Genomic DNA, 21,528 nt, shown 5'->3' on the forward strand with positions numbered 1-21,528 from the left:
CCTATTATCTTAGATCTTATTAATTAACTCTTACATCTTAAATTAACCCATTTCTATTATTCTGTGTATTAGCACAAGGCTGTGGCTTACCAGGTAAAGTTCTGGAGTCTGTCTCTTTTGGCAGCTACATGGCATCTCTTTGACTCTGCCTACTTTCTCTCTATATCTCTTTTCAGATTAGCTGTCTGGTTTTATTCTGTCCTTCCATAGGCCCAAAGCAGCTGTTTTATTAACCAATGGTAATAAATTATATTCACAGCATACAGGGGGAATCCCACAACCAAATCTCAAAATGGACTAGTATAGACTCTGTCGTTTGACTACTAGTATTCTTGAATATAAGATTTATAATGAAAAGGAGTAAAATGAGTACAAGATGGACAATTTGAGGGGAAAAAGAGCTTGAGGATGTAGAATGGAACTAAGTCCCACACTCATGGTGATAAGAAATAGAATAAAAAGAGTGGTGATCCCGGGGCAAGTTACCACCCAGCTAAAGAAAAACTTAGAGCTGTGTGAAGTGGTGCACACCTTTAATCCCAGCATACAAGGCAGAGGATGGTGGATCTCTGAGTCTGAGGCCAGCCTGGTCTACAGAGCCGGTTCTGAACAGCCAAGCTTAGGTAGTTAAGGAAATTATCAAAACAAACAAACAAACAAAGAAAAACATGAAGCTGATGAAGATGTAATTAAATGAAGAGGCCATGTTCCAGCCCCAGCAAGAATTTGGCAGCTTTGGGTACAATGTTTTGGCTTTAGAGCCAAAGACAGAAGAATGTGGTCATGGAATATTCCTCTGTGACTAGGGAAAGCTTCTGAGGCTAGGTATGTGTCAGGGGTGTCCCTGAATGGAGGTTCAGAGCAGCCATTGTGTGAAACTGAAGAAGAAGCCTGGATTGCCTGGGAGACCCTAAGATGTTTGAGATGCCAGAGCCATGGGATTCTTTCTGAGGAAAGTTGTTAATAGGGGGTGGAACCAGCCCAAGAGAAAGAAGTGTGTTGCAGTCAACAAAAATGAAGAGTTGGAGATCTAAAGAGCATTTTGACATCAGACATGGAGATGCAGAGTTTAAAGATTTTCCAGCTGGCTTTCAGTTTTGCTTTGGTCCAGTATTTCCTCACTGTGCTTCCTTTCCTATGTTTTGGAAGGTTAATGTATATCCTATGCCATTTTATGTTGGAAGTATGCGATCTGGTTTTTTTTTTTTTTATTTTAACTTTAAGAGATTGTATGAATCTCAGAAGAGACTTTAAACTTTGGACTTTAAAACATTGTTGAGACTGTGATAGACTATGGAGACTTTTGAAGTTGGATTGAATTCATTTTGCATTATGATATGGTTACAAGCTTATGGGGGACAGAGAGTGGAATGTGGTAGTTTGCATGTAATTGGCCCCCATAGGGAGTAGCATTATTAGAAGGTGTGGCCTTGTTGTAGGAAGTATGTCACTGTGGGAGCAGACTTTGTGGTCTCTTATCCTCAAGCTATGCCTTCTCTTGTTTTCTGCTGGTCAAGATGTAGGACTCTCAGCTCTTTATCCAGCACAATGTATGCCTGCAAGTCATCATGTCACACTGTGATGATAATGGATTAAATCTCTGAAAATGTTAGCCACCCCAATTAAATATTTTTCCTTTATAAGTATTGCTGTGCTAATGCTGTCTCTTCACAGCAATAGATACACCCTAACTAAAATAACACCCAAGTTTGCTTTCTGGCTTCTACATAGACATGCATGCATACACCCAAACACATGTGCATGCATGCACACACATAAATTCACATCTTCTCAGGATTAATGTTTAGTGACTTGTAGTCATGCTGAGTTCTTGTAGCATTTCCATTAGAATGGTGCATTTCTTTCCTTGCACACTGAGTCCTCTCTGACAGAAAGAGTGGATCCTTTATCTCAGAAGTAACAGTCTAGGCACCAACGCAGGCAAGCTTTAACACTGGAGCGCTGCCACCCCTTTCATACTGATTAGAACCAATTCTTACTCAGGCTTAAGGCAAAGACTTCCCACAACATTATTCCTTTGTATGTCTCAAATTGTTAAGGTTCTGTCCCTATTACTTTTTTTTATTAATTAATTTATTTAATTATTAAAGATGTCTGCCTCTTCCCCGCCACCACCTTCCATTCCCCCCACTCCCCCAATCAAGTCTTCCTCCCTCCTCAGCCCAAAGAGCAAGCAGGTTTCCCTGCCCTGTGGGAGGTCCAAGGACCACCCACCTCCATCCAGGTCTATTAAGGTAAGCATCCAAACTACCTGGGCTCCCACAAAGCCATTACGTGCAATAGGATCAAGAACCCATTGCCATTGTTCTTCAGTTCTCAGTAGTCCTCATTGTCCGTTATGTTCAGCGAGACCGGTTTTGTCCCATGCTTTTTCAGACCCTGGCCAGCTGGCCTTGGTGAGTTCCCGATAGAACATCCCCATTGCCTCAGTGTGTGGGTGCACCCCTCGCGGTCCTGAGTTCCTTGCTCGTGCTCTCTCACCTTCTGCTCCTCCTTTGGATCGTGAGACTTCAGTCCAGTGCTCCAATGTTGGTCTCTGTCTCTGTCTTCTTTCATCGCCTGATGAAGGTTAATATTCAGGAGGATGCTTATATGTTTTTCTTTGGGTTCACCTTCTTATTTAGCTTCTCTAGAATCACGAATTATACTTTTGTTTTACACTGGATAATTTTTCAACCCCAAATCCCTTGCTCACGTTAGATGATGTGAGAACCCATGATTGAGTTATCTATTCTGCTCCAATGAGTGTCCTTTGATATTTAAGTATTCTTAAACTTGTTCTTCCTAGAGGACAAGCAACATTACTACAGTGGAGCTGACATTTCAGGAACTATGAGCCTGAATTATACAGTTGCTTTCATTTCTTGTATTATTATTATTATTGTTGTTGTTGTTGTTGTTTCATATTTACGCCAAATACCATCCATCATTAGGAGGCTGGGTTGGTTCATAGACAACAAAGGCAACCCCCAAAGATGTGTGACCTGGAGGGTGACCACTGTCTCACTGAGCTGAGATACTTCTGCCCCTCAGCCTCTAGTTCTTCACTGTACTGGAATGCACATGTTTTCAGTGTGCAAGAAAACACTGATTTAAAAATCCTTGCAAAGAATTGTAAGCACAACAGAAACAGACATTCTGAGTGTGTGGCTCTTAGTAGGAAGAGACCACATACTCACAGGCAATTTTCTACTTATGCTCATGGTTTTTTTTGAGATGTTTTTTTCTCCTAAAAGGAACAATATTTGCCATGTAACTGTTGACTCTAACTCTACACAATTGTCCACTCCTTTGATCCTCAATTCTAAGAACACATGCAAACGATGAGGCAAGCAGTGTCTGTGCCATGGTTATTGTACTTCCTGACTTTACTTTTGATATGGCTCTTGTCGTTGCCATATCTAACCTTGGAATAGACTCCCACAAGCAATTTTATAAGAAAGGGTAAAGATTATTCTATGTTAATTTCAATGCAAATACACTTGAAAGAACTGTAATTTGCAATCTTAGTATATCAATTAAAGTTACCTTTGCTAATTAGTTTCATAATTAACATTATTGATCTTTTGCCATGTGTAAGTAAAAATAAATGTAACAATCTAATTTTTTGAATATGAGCCTTAATCATCTGAATCTAACATTCAGGAAAGATATTAACATGTTAACCATTTTTAATCAAAATTTAATATTTACTTTTCTATTCACCAAAATCAATCTTGAAAAGTAAGAGTATCCATTTCCAATCAAAGTTTAGTTTTACTTTTTTGTTCTTCCTAATCAGTTATGAAAAAATTAAATGTTAATTTTGTGTTCATGCATTTATATTTTTAAACTTATGTCGTAATATTTATATTCCTGAACAACTAATTTAAATTACTATGGACAGAACTGAATAAAGGATGACCTGGGAACCAAATCCAAACTGTTTCTTGTTTTGTGAATAAAATATTGAAAGAAAACCACACCCACTCATTTCTGTATTGCTTAAGCCTAGGTACGAAATACAAGGTTCGAAATACATTTCTGTATTGCTTAAGCCATAGGTACGAAATACAAGGTTCACAAAGCTAAAAATATTTATTATGTGACTTTTACAAAAAAAAAAAACTGAGGCACCTATTATCATAGATGGCCAAAACTTAAGCAATTTGAATGTTAATTTGTATCTGCAATTGTTTTCCTGAGATATAAGGAAAATATAACTCAAAAGCAAATGCTTATTTAATCCAACACCTTCAAACTAGTATAGACCTCAGTGATCCTCTGGATACAATCACATATAATTCAACAGACAAGTTTTTCAAAAGTTACCTTTTAATATCTTAGGCAAATAATTTGATGAATGCTTTTGTTTACTCTTTTGAATGTGATTGTGATACTAAGAGACAATATAAGATACTAATTCTTTGTTGATACAGTTCTCCCTGCCTTAAATATACAGCAACAATAACTGAGTTACAAAGCCAAAGCCAAATGTATCTACTTCTGCAAAAGAAGCATTAATATTGCTAAAGATGAGAAACAAAAAACTGAATCATTCGCCGCAAAAGTGACTGGTAAAGTAGTACACAGGAAAATTAAACAATATAATGATCATCTGTCTCAAACATGCCAGTTAATGCTAAAATTGTAAAATTATGTTAAGTGGAAAGACAACACAATGAAATTTTATTCAGACAGGAAGCAAAATGAAATCATGATATTTACAAGAAAGAGGGTGGAATTGGAAATCATTCTGGTAAACAAAGGAAGGGAGGAAGGCAAATCTCTGGTTTTCTATCATATGAAGAAACTAGATTTAAAAGTGTGTATATGTTGTGTGTGTAAGAGAGAGAGAGAGAGAACTAGAAAGGAGATCATGAGAAGTGATTAAGAGGAAGTAATCATAGATAAAAGAAAGGGTGACTGTGTAAAGAGAAGAAGGGAATGAGCCAAAGGTGCATCAGAAGCCACATAGGAGGATAGTGAAGGGGGGGATAAATTAAAACAAAAGTGATGATTACTATGTAAGGAATATTGTTTGGAGCCCATTACTTTATATGATATCATAAAATTAATTAAAAGGCAAAGATATCTCATACTCATTTCCACTAAACACTGTAACATGTTGAGTATAATGAAGACAATATGTGAGTACTAGAAAGAAAAACACTATTTGTTTCACAAAAAATACATTGCTCACAGAGAAAAGTCTATGTGAATTAATGAAAATAAGCTAATAAAAATGATTTTTAAAAATTAACTTAGAGGGCTGGAGAAATGGCTCAGAAGTTAAGAACACTGATTGTTCTTCCAGAGGTCCTGAGTTCAATTCCCGACAACCACATTGTGGCTCACAACCATCTGTAAAGAAATCTGGTGCCCTCTTCTGGCCTGCAGGCAGACGTGCAGACAGAACACTATAAACAAAATAAATAAACAATCTTTAAAAAATTAACTTAGATTGCAAGAAATAAGGGCAATGCAGATATTAATAACAACACTATACTCTATGCAAAATTAGACGATGTGATAGGTTTCTAATCATAAATGTTACAAGAATCATAGACCATATTAGTAACTCTTGCGTTGGTGGGTCCAAAATGCATTATTAACAAAAATTCTTACATACAAGTCAAAGAAGATAAGCAATCAACTACAAAGTGGGAAAGAAATGGAAGTAAAAAATTTTTTGAAATAGAAAGGAAAGGTCAATAAATATGTGGAAATAAATTTACCCTCATTAAGAACTAGAAATAAACAAATGTTAGGGTAATCTACCGAGAAAACACTTTGAAATGTGGCAAGATCAAGCGCATCAGGTATAAAACAATGGGCGCTCACAGACACTAACTGTACAGACATAAGCTGAAGGACTGCTTTGAAGAGTAGCTCAGCAATATCTCACAAGGGATAGCATTCCTCTGATCCAAGCATTCAACTTCTACATAAACATTTCAGAGAACATCAAGTGCAAGTATACAGGGCAGTCTGAAGCAATGGTCACCAAATCACTGCTTATGATAGAAGAGTTGAAAGTGGTATAAGCATCCATCAAGAGATTAAATGGTGGTCGGCTTATTCCTAGTCGTCAAATAAATCATCAAAAGCATGTGTAATGAGCATAAAAGATGCTACCCAAATGCTTACAATATACTATTAACAGAAGTCAGTTAATGATTTTGAAGTATAGTAACTTTATTGAAGCATACTTAACAATGAAAAGACAAGTATATAATGACAGTTATTTGGGGGACATATTGGAGGAAGCAAATGTGGAGGATTCAGTATAATCAGTATAATAAACTGCTGTCATTTTTAGTCTTAAAGAAATTATGGGAGGCCAGACAGGCGCACAGACACAGCAGAGAGGCCAGACCGGTGCACAGATGTGGCGGAGAGACCGGCGCGCAGACACGGCGGATGCAGGATGGTCCAAGCATGAAACAGTGAAGCCCACATTGAGAGCAGATCGCCCCACTACAATTAAATCAAGTAGGTTTTTGGGAGGCTGGCCTGCAGAGTGGTAGGCCTTTTATTGGCGACGTCCCCTGGCGAACGGGGAGCCTGGTCCTGTCCCTGAAGACCCTCCTGAATGGGGAGAGTGTTCTTGGCCCATGGTGGGACCCAGGAAATGGAGCGGGGGCATCCCCGACCCCCTTGACTCCCCGGTCAGTCTGCGAGGCCTGTTCCCCTCTGCTAGGGCTGCTCCTCCTCTGCTATGACTTCTCTCTCCCTGGCCCATCCCAGCTTGCATCCAGGGGCCTCCTTCCTTCTCCCTCCCTTCCGCGGGGCCGCAGGATCACCCAGTTAAGCCTGTTTGGGCTCTGGGTCAGGGGCACGGGGCAGAGGGCAGTGGGAGTTTATTTGTTTTTGTGGCTGGCCTGCAGAGTGGTAGGCCTTTTGTTGGCGAGGTCCCTGGTGAACAGGGAGCCTGGACCTGTTCCTGAAGACCATTCTGAGTGGTGAGAGGGATCTTGACCCTCAACAGGAGCCAGGAAACAGAGTGAGGGCATTTTGTAAGCGAGGCCCCTGACCAGCAGGGAAACCTGATCCTGTTTTAAAAGACCCATTAGATAGCATTGATAGGAGGAGATGGCCAGGCACCAAGGCAAGAATTCACCCAACAATCTGAAAAACAACATGAAAACACCAGAACCCGATGATCTTACAACAGAAGGACTTGAACACCCTAACACAGAAGAAATGGAAAAAATCGACTTTATGAAAGCAATAGAGTCCCTTAAACAACATGTAAAAAATGCCCTTATAGAAATGGATGAGAAGTATAATAGAAAGTTTGAAGAAATAAGTAAATATGTAAATGATACCCTAGGAAACCAAGAAAAAATGATCAAACAGGTAATGGAAACAGTTCAAGACTTGAAAACTGAAATGGAAGCAAGGAAGAAAACACAAACTGAGCACACGCTAGATATGGAAAATCTGGGTCAATGAACAGAGACTATAGAAACAAGCATCATCAAAAGAATACAAGAGATAGAAGAAAGAATCTCAGATTCTGAGGACACCATAGAGAAAATAAACGCACTAACCAAAGAAAACAGCAAAGAAACAAACTCTCATCACAAAACATTCAGGAAATATAGGACACAATAAAAAGACCAAACTTAAGAATAATAGGGATAGAAGAAGGAGAAGAGTCACAGCTCAAAGGCCCAGAAAATATTTTTAACAAAATTATGGAAGAAAACTTTCCCAACATAAAGAAAGATATTCCTTTGAATATTCGAGAAGCATACAGAACACAAAATAGGCTGGATCAAAAAAAAAATCCCCTCTCCATATAATAATCAAAACACAAAATACACAGATTAAAGAAAGAATATTAAGAGCTGCAAAGGAAAAAGGGCAAGTAACCTATAAAGGTAAACCGATCAGACTTACACCTGATTTCTCTATGGAAACCATGAAAGCCAGAAGGTCCTGGATAGAGGTACTGCAGAAACTAAGAGACCATGGGTGCAAGCCAAAACTACTATACCCAGCCAAGCTATCGTTCACTATCAATGGGGAAAACAAGGCATTCCAGGATAAGAACAAATTTAAACAATATGTAGCCACAAATCCAGCCCTACAGAAAGTAATAGAAGGAAAATCACAACCCAAGGAATCCAACATAGCCAACACTGCCTACAATAACTCAGGCATCTAGCGACCCTTCACCAGCACAACTCAAAGAAGGGAAACATACAAACTCTACCACCAAAAACAATAAAAATAGCCAGAGTAAAGAACCACTGGTCATAAATATCACTTAATATTAATGGTCTCAATTCACCTATAAAAAGGTACAGGCTAAGAGATTGGATACGAAAACAGGATCCAACATTCTGCTGTTTACAAAAAACACATCTCAACCACAAAGACAGGCATCTACTCAAAGTAAAGGGTTGGGAAAAGGTTTTTCAAGCAAATGGTCCTAAGGTAAAAGCAGGTGTGGCCATACTAATTTCTAACAAAACGGACATCAAACTAAAATCAATCAAAAGAGATCAAGATGGACACTTTAAACTCAAAACAGGAACAATTCATCAGGATGAAGTCTCAATCTTGAATATCTATGCCCCTAATATAAAAGCACCCACTTATGTAAAAGAAATATTACTAAAACTCAAGGCAGACATCAAACTACACACACTAGTAGTAGGAGACGTCAACACACCTCTCTCACCAATGGACAGGTCAATCAGACAAAAACCTAATAGAGAATTCAGAGAATTATTGGAGGTAATGAAGCAAATGGACTTAACAGACATCTATGGAACACTCCACCCAATAGGGAAGAATATACCTTCTTCTCTGCAGCTCATGGAACCTTCTCGAAAATTGACCACATACTTGGTAACAAAGGAAACCTCCACAGATACAAAAAAATATCAGTGTCCACCTGTGTCTTATCAGATCACCACGGATTAAAGTTAGAAGGCAACAACAATGCTACCCCCAGAAAGCCTATAAACTCATGGAAACTGAATAGTCAACTACTGTATACACCTGGGTCAAGGAAGAAATTAAGAAAGAAATTAAATTCTTCCTTGAACTTAATGAAAATAAACAGACAACATACTCAAACCTATGGGACACGATGAAAGCAGTGCTAAGAGGAAAATTCATAGCACTAAGTGCCCTCTTAAAGAATACGGAGAAAGCATACATTGGAGACTTAACAGCACAACTGAAAGCTCTAGAAAAAAAAGAAGCAGACACACCCAGGAGGAGTAGAAGACTGGACATAATCAAACTGAGGGTGGAAATCAACAAAATAGAAACACAGAAAACAGTCCAAAGAATCAATGAAGAAAAAAGTTGGTTCTTGGAGAAAATAAACAAGGTTGACAAACCCTATCCAAACTAATTAAACAACAGAGAGAGAACATGCAAATAAATAAGATCAGAAATGAAAAGGGGGACATAACCACAAACACAGAGGAAATTCAGAAAATCATTAGATCTTACTACAAAAGCCTGTATGCCACAAAACTGGAAAATGCAAAAGAAATGGACATTTTTTTAGGTAAGTACCATATACCAAAGCTAAGCCAAGACCAGGTGAATGATCTAAATAGACCTGTTAGTCGCGAAGAATTAGAAACTGTTATCATAAATCTCCCTTCCAAAAAAAGCAAGGACCAGATGGTTTCAATGCAGAATTCTACCAGAACTTCCAAGAAGAGCTAATACCTATACTCCTTAATGTATTTCACAATATAGAAACAGAAGAGTCATTGCCAAATTCCTTTCATGAAGCTACAGTTACCCTGATACCAAAACCACACAAAGACCCAACCAAGAAAGAGAATTACAGGCTTATCTCATTCATGAACATCAACATAAAAATTCTCAATAAAATACTGGCAAACTGATTCCAAAAACACGTTAGAAAAATTATCCATTATGATCAAGTAGGCTTCATCCCAGAGATGCAGGGCTGGTTCAACATACGCAAATCTATCAATGTAATTCACAATATAAATAAACTGAAAGAAAAAAAACATAGATCATTTCAATAGATGCTGAAAAAGCATTTGACAAAATTCAACACCCCTTTATGATAAAAGTCTTGGAGAGATTAGGGCTACAAGGGTCATACCTAAATATAATAAAAGCTATTTACAGAAAGCCGACAGCTAGCATTAAATTAAATGGAGAAAAACTCAAAGCCATCCCACTAAAATCAGGAACACGACAAGGATGTCCACTTTCTCCATACATCTTCAATATACTGCTTGAAGTTCTAGCAATAGCAATAAGACAACATAAGGGAATCAAGGGGATTCGTATTGGAAAGGAAGAAATTAAGCTTTCATTATTTGCAGATGATATGATGGTATACATAAGCAACCCCAAAAACTCTACCAAAGAACTCCTACAGCTGATAACCACCTTTGGGAATGTGGCAGGATACAAGATCAACTCCAAAAAGTCACTTGCCTTCCTATACACTAAGGATAAAGAAGCAGAGAGGGAAATCAGAGAAGCATCACCTTTCACGATAACCACAAATAGCATAAAATATCTTGGGGTAACTCTAAACAAGGAAGTGAAAGATCTATTTGACAAGAATTTTAAGTCTTTGAAGAAAGAAATTGAAGAGGACACCAGAAAAGGGAAGGATCTCCCTTGCTCTTGGATTGGGAGGATCAACATAGTAAAAATGGCAATTCTACCAAAAGCAATCTATAGATTCACTGCAATCCCCATCAAAATTCTTCACAGATCTGGAGAAGACAATAATCAACTTTATATGGAAAAACAAAAAACCCAGAATAGCCAAAACAATCTTATACAATAGAGAATAGTCTGGAGGCATTACCATCCCTGACTTCCAACTCTATTACGGAGCTACAGTATTGAAAACAGCTTGCTATTGGCATAAAAACAGAGAAGTCAACCAATGGAATCGCATAGAAGACCCGGACTTTAACCCACAAACCTATGAACACCTGATTTTCAATAAAGGAGCTAAACATATACAATGGAAAAAAGAGAGCATCTTCAACAAATGGTGCTGGCATAACTGGATGTCAATCTGTAGAAGAATGAAAATAGATCCATATCTATCACCATGCACAAAACTCAAGTCCAAATGGATTAAAGACTTCAATATCAGTCTGAACACACTGAACCTGATTGAAGAGAAAGTGGGAAGTACTCTACAACACATGGGCATATGAGACCACTTCCTCCGTATAACCCCAGCAGCACAGACATTAAGGGCAACATTGAATAAATGGGACCTCCTGAAACTGAGAAGCTTCTGTAAAGCAAAGGACACTGTCACTAAGACAAAAAGGCAACCCACTGACTGAGAGAAGATCTTCACCAACCCCACAACTGACAAAGGTCTGATCTCCAAAATATATAAAGAACTCAAGAAACTAGACTGTAAAAAACTAACCAACCCAATTATAAAATGTGGCACTAAGCTGAACAGAGAATTGTCAACAGAAGACGTTCAAATGACCAAAAGACACTTAAGGTCATGCTCAACTTCCTTAGCGATCAGGGAAATGCAAATCAAGACAACTTTACGAGTTGTGGAGTAAGGGGTACACTCATCCATTGCTGGTGGGAATGCAAACTTGTGCAGCCACTTTGGAAAGCAGTGTGGCGGTTTCTCAGGAAATTCGGGATCAACCTACCCCTGGACCCAGCAATACTACTCTTGGGAATATACCCAAGAGATGCCCTATCATACAACAAAAGCATACGCTCAACTATGTTCATAGCAGCATTGTTTGTAATAGCCAGAACCTGGAAACAACCTAGATGCCCTTCAATGGAAGAATGGATGCAGAAAGTATGGAATATATACATATTAGAGTACTACTCAGCAGTAAAAAACAATGACTTCTTGAATTTTGCATGCAAATGGGCAGAAATAGAAAACACTATCCTGAGTGAGGTAAGCCAGACCCAAAAAGAGGAACATGGGATGTACTCACTCATAATTGGTTTCTAGCCATAAATAAAGGACATTGAGCCTATAATTCGTGATGCTAGAGAAGTTAAATAAGAAGGTGAACCCAAAGAAAAACATATAGTCATCCTCCTGGATATTAACCTTCATCAGGTGATGAAAGGAGACAGAGACAAAGACCCACATTGGAGCACGGGACTGAAATCCCAAGGTCCAAATGAGGAGCATAAGGAGAAAGAACACGAGCAAGGAACTCAGGACCACGAGGGGTGCATCCACATACTGAGACAATGGGGATGATCTTTCGGGAACTCACCAAGGCCAGCTGGACTGGGTCTAAAAAAGCATGGGATAAAACCGGACTCGCTGAACACAGCGGACAATGAGGACTGCTGAGAAGTCAAGAACAATGGCACTGGGTTTTGATCCTACTGCACGTACTGACTTTGTGGGAGCCTAGGCTGTTTGGATGCTCACCTTACTAGACCTGGAAGAAGGTGGGAGGTCCTTGGACTTCCCACAGGGCAGGGAACCCTGACTGCTCTTTGGGCTGCTGAGGGAGGGGGAGTTGATTGGGGAAGGGGGAGGGAAATTGGAGGCAGTGGCGGGGAGGAGGCAGAAATCTTAATAAATAAATAAATAAATAAATAAATAAATAAATAAATAAATAAACAAATAAATAAATAAAATTGTGAAAACTAACAATGAAGCATTATTGAATGCCGAGCACTTCCTATACTCTCTTCCTGTCTAAATGCATTTAAGCATGAAGATATCATAATAGTTTTACAACTGAATCACTGAAACACAGAGAAGGGAGAGAGCATGCCTATGTTTACTGGTGGTGACAAAGCTGTCAAAACTGGCTTGGGTACAGGTGTTATCCACCGTGTGACTGAGGCCTTCATTATCATACTATCCAGCCCCACTTGTCTCCTAACAAAGGGCCAATGCTAGTATTTTGTAGAACTGGAGTTTAAGTATTTTGAAAATGAATTGTTCTAATAATTTTTACTATTTTCTTTAATTTTAGTTTTTTAAAAGAATCCTAATATTCCCCCTTCTCAGAGAAATTGGGCTGTCCTTGTGACCTAGCCTATCTGGTACTATGGATTATAGTATAGTTATCCTTTACTTTACAGTTAATATCCATTTATGAGTGAGTCCATACCATGTTTGTCTTTATGGGTCTGTTTTTTTTTATTTCCATACATTTGCCTGAAAATTTCATGATGTCATTATTTTTAACAGCTGAATAATATTCCATTGTGTAAATGTATTACATTTCTTTATCCATTCTTCAGTTGAGGGACATCTAGGTTGTTTCCAGGTTCGGGCTATTATAAATAACACTACTATGAACATAATTGAGCAAATGTTCTTGTTGAGACATCTCTTTGGTAGACGAGGGCCAGCAGGGATGGAAACATGAGGAATTAGGTTGTGGGGTAGAGCAGGGAGAGTAGTGAAACAGATGTCTTGATGGGGGAGTATTTGGGGGCCAGGTAGAAACCTGGTGCAAGGGAATCTCCCAATCATCTACAATGATGATCCCAGGTGAAACTTCTAGCAGTAGTGGAGAGGGTGCCTGACCTGGCCATCTCCTGGAATCAGATTGGTAACGATCCCAATTGTCACCAGAGAGCCTTCATGCAGTAACTGATCAAAACAGATGCAGAGATTCACAGCCAAGCACCAGGAAGAGTGCAGGGAATCCTGTTGAAGAGAGGGAGAAAGTATTGTACAAGCCAGGGGTGTCAAACTCATCACAAAAGAAGCCACAGAAACAGCTAACCTGGGCTCATAGCAACTCACAGACTCTGGACCAACAGTAGTTAAGGAGCCTGCAATGGACCCACCTAGGTCCTCTTCATATGTGTGACAGTTGTGTAGCTTGTTCTATTTGTGGAACTCCTAGGGGTGGGAATGGAGACTGACCCTAAGGCTTTGGCTGTCTTCCAGAAACTTATTTCTCATGCTGGGTTGCCTTGTCCAACCTTAATACAAAGGAAGAAGCTTAGTCCTACCTCAACTTGTCCCTTTCGGAAGAAAAACAGAGAAGAAGTGGACTGGGGACAGAGGGAGGAAATGGGAGGAAAGAGGTAGTGGAAACTGTGATCAGGATGTAAATCAAATGAATAATTTTAATTAATAAGAAAAAGGAATCTAAATACTAAATAATATTCATAAGAATAGGAATTTTTAGTAATTTTATTCTATTTTCATCAATAACATTCAAAATCATTAAAATAAATCATTCTTCAAAATGCCCTCTACTTTATAAGTATTTTTGGTCTTCACCATTCCTAAGCAGATTTTATTAAAAACAGGACTCAATAATACTGTGATGTGAAAAAGGCCATTTGGTTGTTTTCTATGAAGGGAAGACATTATGGATAGTTACTTATTTGAAACAGGTTAATCACTGCTACAGCTTGTGAAAAACTTCTCTACAAGAATGTTTAAGAATAACTTTGCGAGATTTTTGTACTGAGTGGATTATAATACATTTAATAATGGAGAACAAAAAGGAAGAAATTTCTCCATTATCTTTATCAAATTTACTCTCCCAATTGTGTCCAAAGGCATTTCATAGTTTTATGGTTCTTGTAAAAACAGCTAAGATGCAAACACTGTCTCATGTACCTGAGATCTTTCAGAGATAAACAGTAAGAGGCAACATAATTTTGTTCTAAGAAGTCTGACTCTCACCTTTTCAATTTTGATCCACAGCTAATAACTCCTTGCATGAAAAGCATACTAGGTGATACTTTGACTTGGTATGCACTGTGTCACGATCAAATTAGGGCAGCTGGCATACATATCCAGGACTTGAAACGTGTTCTGTCTTTGAATTAAAACATTCAAAATCTTCTCTTCTGCTTAGTCTCAAGTAGACAACACAGTAGTATTGAAAAGAAGAAAGGGAAAAAATTAGAAAACAGCAGGTCCCTGATATCGAGAAGGAAAGGGCCAACAGTTGCTGGAATAATAGGTGGGTTTGCTTCTGTCTTACCATTGTACTTTACCCAGAAGAAAGGTAGCTCTCTACTTCCTAAGGAATTTGCTTTAATTTTTTATGCTATTTAGCTATAGAGATATTTAAGGAATATGGTTGCATTCTTGATCTAAAATTTTACTGCCTTTGTTCTAAATTCTAATGCCAACACCCATCAGTTAAGTGCCAAATAACTAGGAAAGAACTGCAAGGCTGTGGTGGGGATAAGAGGGCACGACAGCAGGCAAATCCCAGTTCACATTGTATGTGTGGCCTCGAACTTAGGGCTGACAATTTTTGATGTTGGTAAGAAAGTGAGAGACATTCAGTAGAAATCATGCTTTGACCTTTCTGCTTTTGAAACAAAGTCTCTTATGTTGTGGTCTGTCTTTAAACTCACTCAATAGTGGAGAAAGACTTTGCACTCCTGATTCTCCTGCCTTTATCTCCCAAGTACTTGGATTTTAGATGTGAATGACACCTAGTCTACGTGGTGCTGGAGACTGAACCCAGGGTTTTGCGAATGCTAAGTAAGTACTCTACCAACTGAATCCCAAAACCATACTTTAACTTTTGAATGTGGAGGTTCTTCTAGGGTAGCCGCCACTTGTGGTGTGATCCTCTGTTGGGACACTGGGCAGCTACAGTGTGGCCTGACTCCCTCTCAACCCCACCAACATGAGGAGGAAAGTTCCGAGACTCCACAGTGTATGGTGTGGCTAAACTATGCTGCTCAGGGTAGACTTTGGCCGATATTGTGATGGTAAATAAGTTCTCAAAGCCCTTGGGCCACCTTTTTTGCCAGCAAGTAGGTGAGCTGCACCAACAGATCTAGGCCTGGTACGCTCTAATGCATACTATTTAGAAATTATGGAACCAGTGCCATTCTCATGAAGAACTCAGCTCAAGAGACAGCCTCCTTTCTCCGGCTCCTTTCTTTAACTGCCATTTGGATAACAGGAATTTCTGAGGCTGGGGTTACCTACTGTTGGGAGATTAGCTTGCCCAAACACCTTCTTGGATGAACAAGTAGTAACTTTTTACACAGCACCAAATCAGGTAAAAAGAGGAAGAAGTCATTATCAGTTGAGAATGATGTGTGAGAGGTGCTGCCCTAGAAAACTGGTGTCTGGAAGAGAAGGCTCCTGAATGAGCATGCCCTCCTTCCTTTCAGGGCTGCCTTCATAGAGCTCTTCAGGGAAAACTGACTACTTAAGGACATTGAAATAGTGCTCCATGGAAAGGGGGTGAAAATTGACTCCCTTCCTATAGATAAGCCACAATACTTACTCCACTTACTCAGTCTTCATGAATGTTCCTTCCATTTTATGCTACCAATTTTTTGAAAATTAGAACAGGGTATTTACTGACAGAGCTAGAGTAGACAGTAAGAGGAATAGAAGAATTTGTTAGAATTCATTATCTACAAGTCAGGGAATATCTGCTTGTAATGACTTCCCCAAAGCCCCACAAAAAAATGCCCATATTCTCAGATTAGAGAAAACAAGGCTTGGCTCAGATTTTTTTTTTAACGTAATGTAAGTTAGTAAGACTCAAATCAAATACTATCTATACTACCAACAAAACCTGCCTAACTTGCTGTGATGCAAAGGTGAGCAAGAGTTCAAGAGACTAGGAATAAATAAGGCCCTAATCCTAGCTCAAACAAAGTGAGGTTTAAAGTCCAAACTTGGTTGAACAAGTGCTGACTCTTGCTTGTGAGAACTGGTGACTGGAAAATGTTGGTGCAGGCTATTATCCTAGCATTTATTATCCTAGACTGGTAGGTGCAGAGAATTAAGGCAGGCATGATAAGAAGAGAAGGTACAGATGCTAACAAACCAACAACCCCACAGTTGCTGCACATAGAGTTTAATTTGGTTTCTCCAGAAGCAAAGAGCAAGTTTAAGAGTGCAATGTGTGTGATTTATGTGAGATATTACTCCAGGACACACAACAAGAGATGAGTACAACTGAGGAAGAAAAGGGGAAATAGCACTTTGAGGAACCAATTTGTATCTTATTTCTCCTTGACTCTTGGTGATTGATAAACAAGGACAGGTGCCCGTTACAGTTACGTGCTTCTTCTACCAACTCCTTCCTCATTGTGTTCATCTGTTCAAGCTAAGTTCTGTGTACATTCATTATAGCACACCATCATTTTGTAAGCCTTGAGATACTAGATGTCAACCTGGAATGTCCTTTAGTATGTCATTCATACTTGGAGACCTGCCAACAAATGCTGTCCTTTTGTGTCTAACAGGGAAGAACCATTTCGGAAGTTCAGGTTTTTTTTTTTTTTTTTAGCTCTGCCTCAATCCACAGTGATATTTACGTAATGATGAAGCCATCACCTCAGTACCCAGTTTTCAGAAGTCACTGTTTCAATCTTTTCCTTCCCAGAGGCAAGCTCTGTGATGAGAGTTAGAGCAGCAGTTTAGTCTTGGAAGCAACCTCAGGAAACAGTGGTGAACATGTGAGAAGAAATGGAAGGCAGAAAATTAAGGACCATTCTCAAGTTAGTTATCTTGAGCGGGATGGATTAGTTTCATCTTCCCCAGGAAAGGGAACCAAAATGAGGATTCCACCATGGCTGCCCCAGCGACTGTTTGATGGTTGCTCCTGAGACAGGGAAGCATTAAGACTCCATTCCTTTAGGCTGCCCAGTGATGAAGTAGAGCAGAGTCACAGACAGCTCTGAAGCTGTATGGAATAAAGTTAGAGAGGATTGAAGGAGAGGGCAGCAGTGTCTTCAGCAAAATTTCTAAGGTCCTGGACTATCAATAGAGATATTTATCAACACAGTGCTTACCTATTAGATATGATACATATTCTCAAATTTGTGTTTTATATAATGGCAAAACTTTGAATATTTGTGATATTCACATAATATAAATATAAAAATACTAAGTGGAGACAGAGAAATGTGGCCTCTCATTTTTCATTTCAGATAATTATTTTCCAACTAAACCCCCACAGCCAATTTTTTGGTTTGAGTATTTCAACTATACTCTTCTATGGTTTATATTAAACACGAACATATTTTCTTTCTTCCTCTACACTCTTTGGGAGGGTATGGAGCCTTATTTTTATATATGAATGAGGAGGGCACGTGTTTATATACGGATATTTGCCTCTGTGTGTTCATGTGCATCTATGTGTAAGGGCAGAAGACAGAGGTCAACCCCAAATCTTGTTCCTTAGGAGCTACTCAACTTGTTTTGGTGAGAAAGACTCTCTCATTGAGACCTGTGGTTTTCTAATTTAGCTAGGTTGGCATGCCACTGAGTTCCATAGAGACAAGGGTTCTGCCTCACACTATGTGGGTGCTGGGAACTGAATGTGAGTCCTCACGCTTGCACAGCAAGCACGCCACCAAATGAGCACATTTTTTTTCTACTTTAGATACACACGGAAAGAGGAAAGATGCAATATTCTCTATCATGTTTCTTAAACTCAATGATTTTTTTGATTACTATTCCATATTTTAGAATATTGGTTTTTCTGCCAACTGATAACCCAAATTATGTGGCACATGATATATTTAAGGACCTTATTAAGGCTAGTCATTCTCCATCATTTATTATTATAAATATTAGGGGAGATAGATTGTTTAGAGTCCTAATGTCTGAGCACATCTATACAGTAAATTATAAGTAGTTGAATTCTTGTATAAAAGCTGTATGCATTTTTAATTTTAATAGACGTGGACATATGCTGCAAAGTGTTTTCATAAGCTAAAACTAGTAAAATATTTCAATAAAAATTCCATTATCCTTCCTCTCTGCAAGTAAATATAAACTTATTTAAGTTGGTAGAGCTGGAGAATTCACATTCTGGAAAATACTGCTAGTATATAAAATACTGAGCGGCACTGTGAAATCGTCACTGGTGTTTTTGTGCTAAATAACTGTCCAAAGCAAAGATTAAAACAGTTCAGTTGCTGCTGTGCATTAATATTTCATAAGGTCTTTGGGTAAAAATGAGTATATTTTAAGAGGGTTCATTTGGAAAATGTCCTCAGTGTTTTCTTAGAAACAATGGGAGCCCTGGTGGAAAACCCAGGGATAGTTTCAAGGGTTAAAATCCCAAAATATTATTACAATTCGTAACAACACTAAATAAACATGTCTCCTCTGTGTCTGAGTACGTGTGAGTATATGAGCAGGTATCCATCCATGTGTGTGCTTGTGCATACGGGGCTAGGGGTTAGCCCTCATGCCTTCTTCAGTCACTATCCATCTATTCTGAAATAGAATCTGGTATTGAGCCTGGAGCATAGGAATTTAGCAAGGTTGACTCTCCCAGCAGCACATAGATTCTCCTGGCTCAGTATTCTCTAGCATAGCAGTTGTAATAAGCATGAGCAACCTTGCCAATCTGTATTTGTTTGTTTGTTTGTTTCGCATGGACTAGTCAGTCTTGGTTTGAACTCAGTTCCCAAGCATCTACAAGCATTTTCCTGACTGAACCTTCTCTCTAGGTGTCTTTGTATTAATTTTTTTATTTTTTTACTAATTAGCACTTGAGTTTGAATTTAACAATAACACAAAACATCACCAGTTATTTGGCTTATGCCACAAAATTCTCTACCACAAATACACACTCAAAGATTTTTCTTTATGACACTATTGGCCTTATTGTCATTCTATGAAAAAGCCGACGACACGGAAGAAACTTTAATGGCATCTTCTTTGATTTAGACCAGTTGTCCTAGCTCTCATTCTCTACTGGGAAGGGGAAATTAATTTCTTACACTTTCCTCAGGCTGAAAAGATAGTCTATAAAACATACACCAAAATTTCTCTTTCTACCTGAAAGATTGATTAATCTATAGCATAAAAAATGTAAATCTTCAGGATTCTTGTCACTTTTATGGTCTGAAGAAGATGAATTCAAGAAGGATTTCAATATTGCTTGGGCCTCTGGCCTCAAAATAATATAGCGATGCCACTGGGGGAAAGTCTTTGGGAACATGCTGTGCTGTAATAGTTTACAGATTCATAAAACGTATCGATCAAGCTTCGTCTCCTATACTTCTAAATAGAGTATTAAGGGATTTTATCTTCTCAGCTCCGGCAGCTGATACCGCGAAGCAAGGCAATGAACAAAAGCCAGAAAATCAAATACAGCCAGCAAACACCAGACATCTGGCCTGTGTTTAACTCAGTAATCAAGTTAACGGTACAGGCATGGAGAGCTGCCCCCTTTGATGTCATAATCGGCTGTTTTCTGGTGGACCTATTTATGCATGGCAACCATGGCGTTTTCAGAAGCCAAGGTGTCAGGTATGTCCCAGAAAGAGTAGTTTATGCAACTTCAATGTGAATCCAAAACATGTACCCACTTCCCATCTATTTTTATGGTTTTGGTTATATTCTGGGTTATGAAAATATTAATAATATCAGCATGACAATTATCCTGAAATTTCAACCTGCTCCTGGTACCCATGTTCAAAGTTTATGTTCTGGAACAGACTTTTAAAAAAACCATATTGATTTGTTTTTGGAATTACAAATACTATTTTCCCCTATGTGTAGTATAATGCGATTTTACCATTGACCCAAAAGTTCATGCATGAGTGAGATTTATTTCTTCTTTGTCAATTGCCCTTTGGTTTTGATGTTCACGTAATTATGTGAGATTTATTTCTTCTTTGTCAATTGCCCTTTGGTTTTGATGTTCATGTAGTTACCTTCCTCCGGTAAGAAAAGAACTGGAGCAGAGGGCTAACATTCCTTAATCATTCTGTGATAATAAAATGTCAGTTACACTGGGATCATTCAAATCAGCTAAGGTTTATACTGTTGTCAACAAGCTCAAACCCTGCAAGTAAATTTTACAGTGTTTGCTGCTGTAAAGGTCTGTAAGCTTCTGTTTCTGTTTGTGTAAAAAATAAGGAGATGTGGGCTGGAGAGATAGCTCAGCGGTTAAGAGCATTGCCTGCTCTTCCAAAGGTCCTGAGTTCAATTCCCAGCAACCACATGGTGACTCACAACCATCAGTAATGAGATCTGGTGCCCTCTTCTGACCTGCAGGCATACACACAGACAGAATATTGTATACATAATAAATGAATAAATATATAAAATAAAAAAAAAAAGAAAATAAGGAGATGTGTCTGCGTGCACATATAACCCCTGTTAGAGTTTGGGTCTAAGATGTCCTCCAAAAGTCCTTGTGTCAGAGCAATTAGGCGGTAATGCAAGTACCAATTAGTGGATCTGTAGGTAACTGTAGGTGCCCATGAGGGAAATAGTGGGAACACCAACACCCCCCTTTTCCTCTCTTTCACTTCCCTACAATGGGCTAAGCAGTTTTGATCTGCTTTGCACTCCTACCTGGTACATATCACTGCCCCAAAGAACTGAGGACCTGTGTACTGAAACCTCCGTGTCTGTGACCAAAACGAACCTTCCCCAAGTTCATTTGTCACATATCAGGTAATAGAAAGTTAAGAGAACACCTGATTCCCATGTGTAAACATGGGTTTACTAACATGGAAAGTAGCTCACAAAGAGGAGCACACATGTTTTTCATGAAATAATGAGGTTTGGGGATTCTCTAGAGAGGATACATCTTTCTT

The sequence above is a fragment of the Chionomys nivalis genome, chromosome 14 (genome assembly GCF_950005125.1).
Source record: "Chionomys nivalis chromosome 14, mChiNiv1.1, whole genome shotgun sequence".
NCBI lineage: Eukaryota > Metazoa > Chordata > Mammalia > Rodentia > Cricetidae > Chionomys > Chionomys nivalis.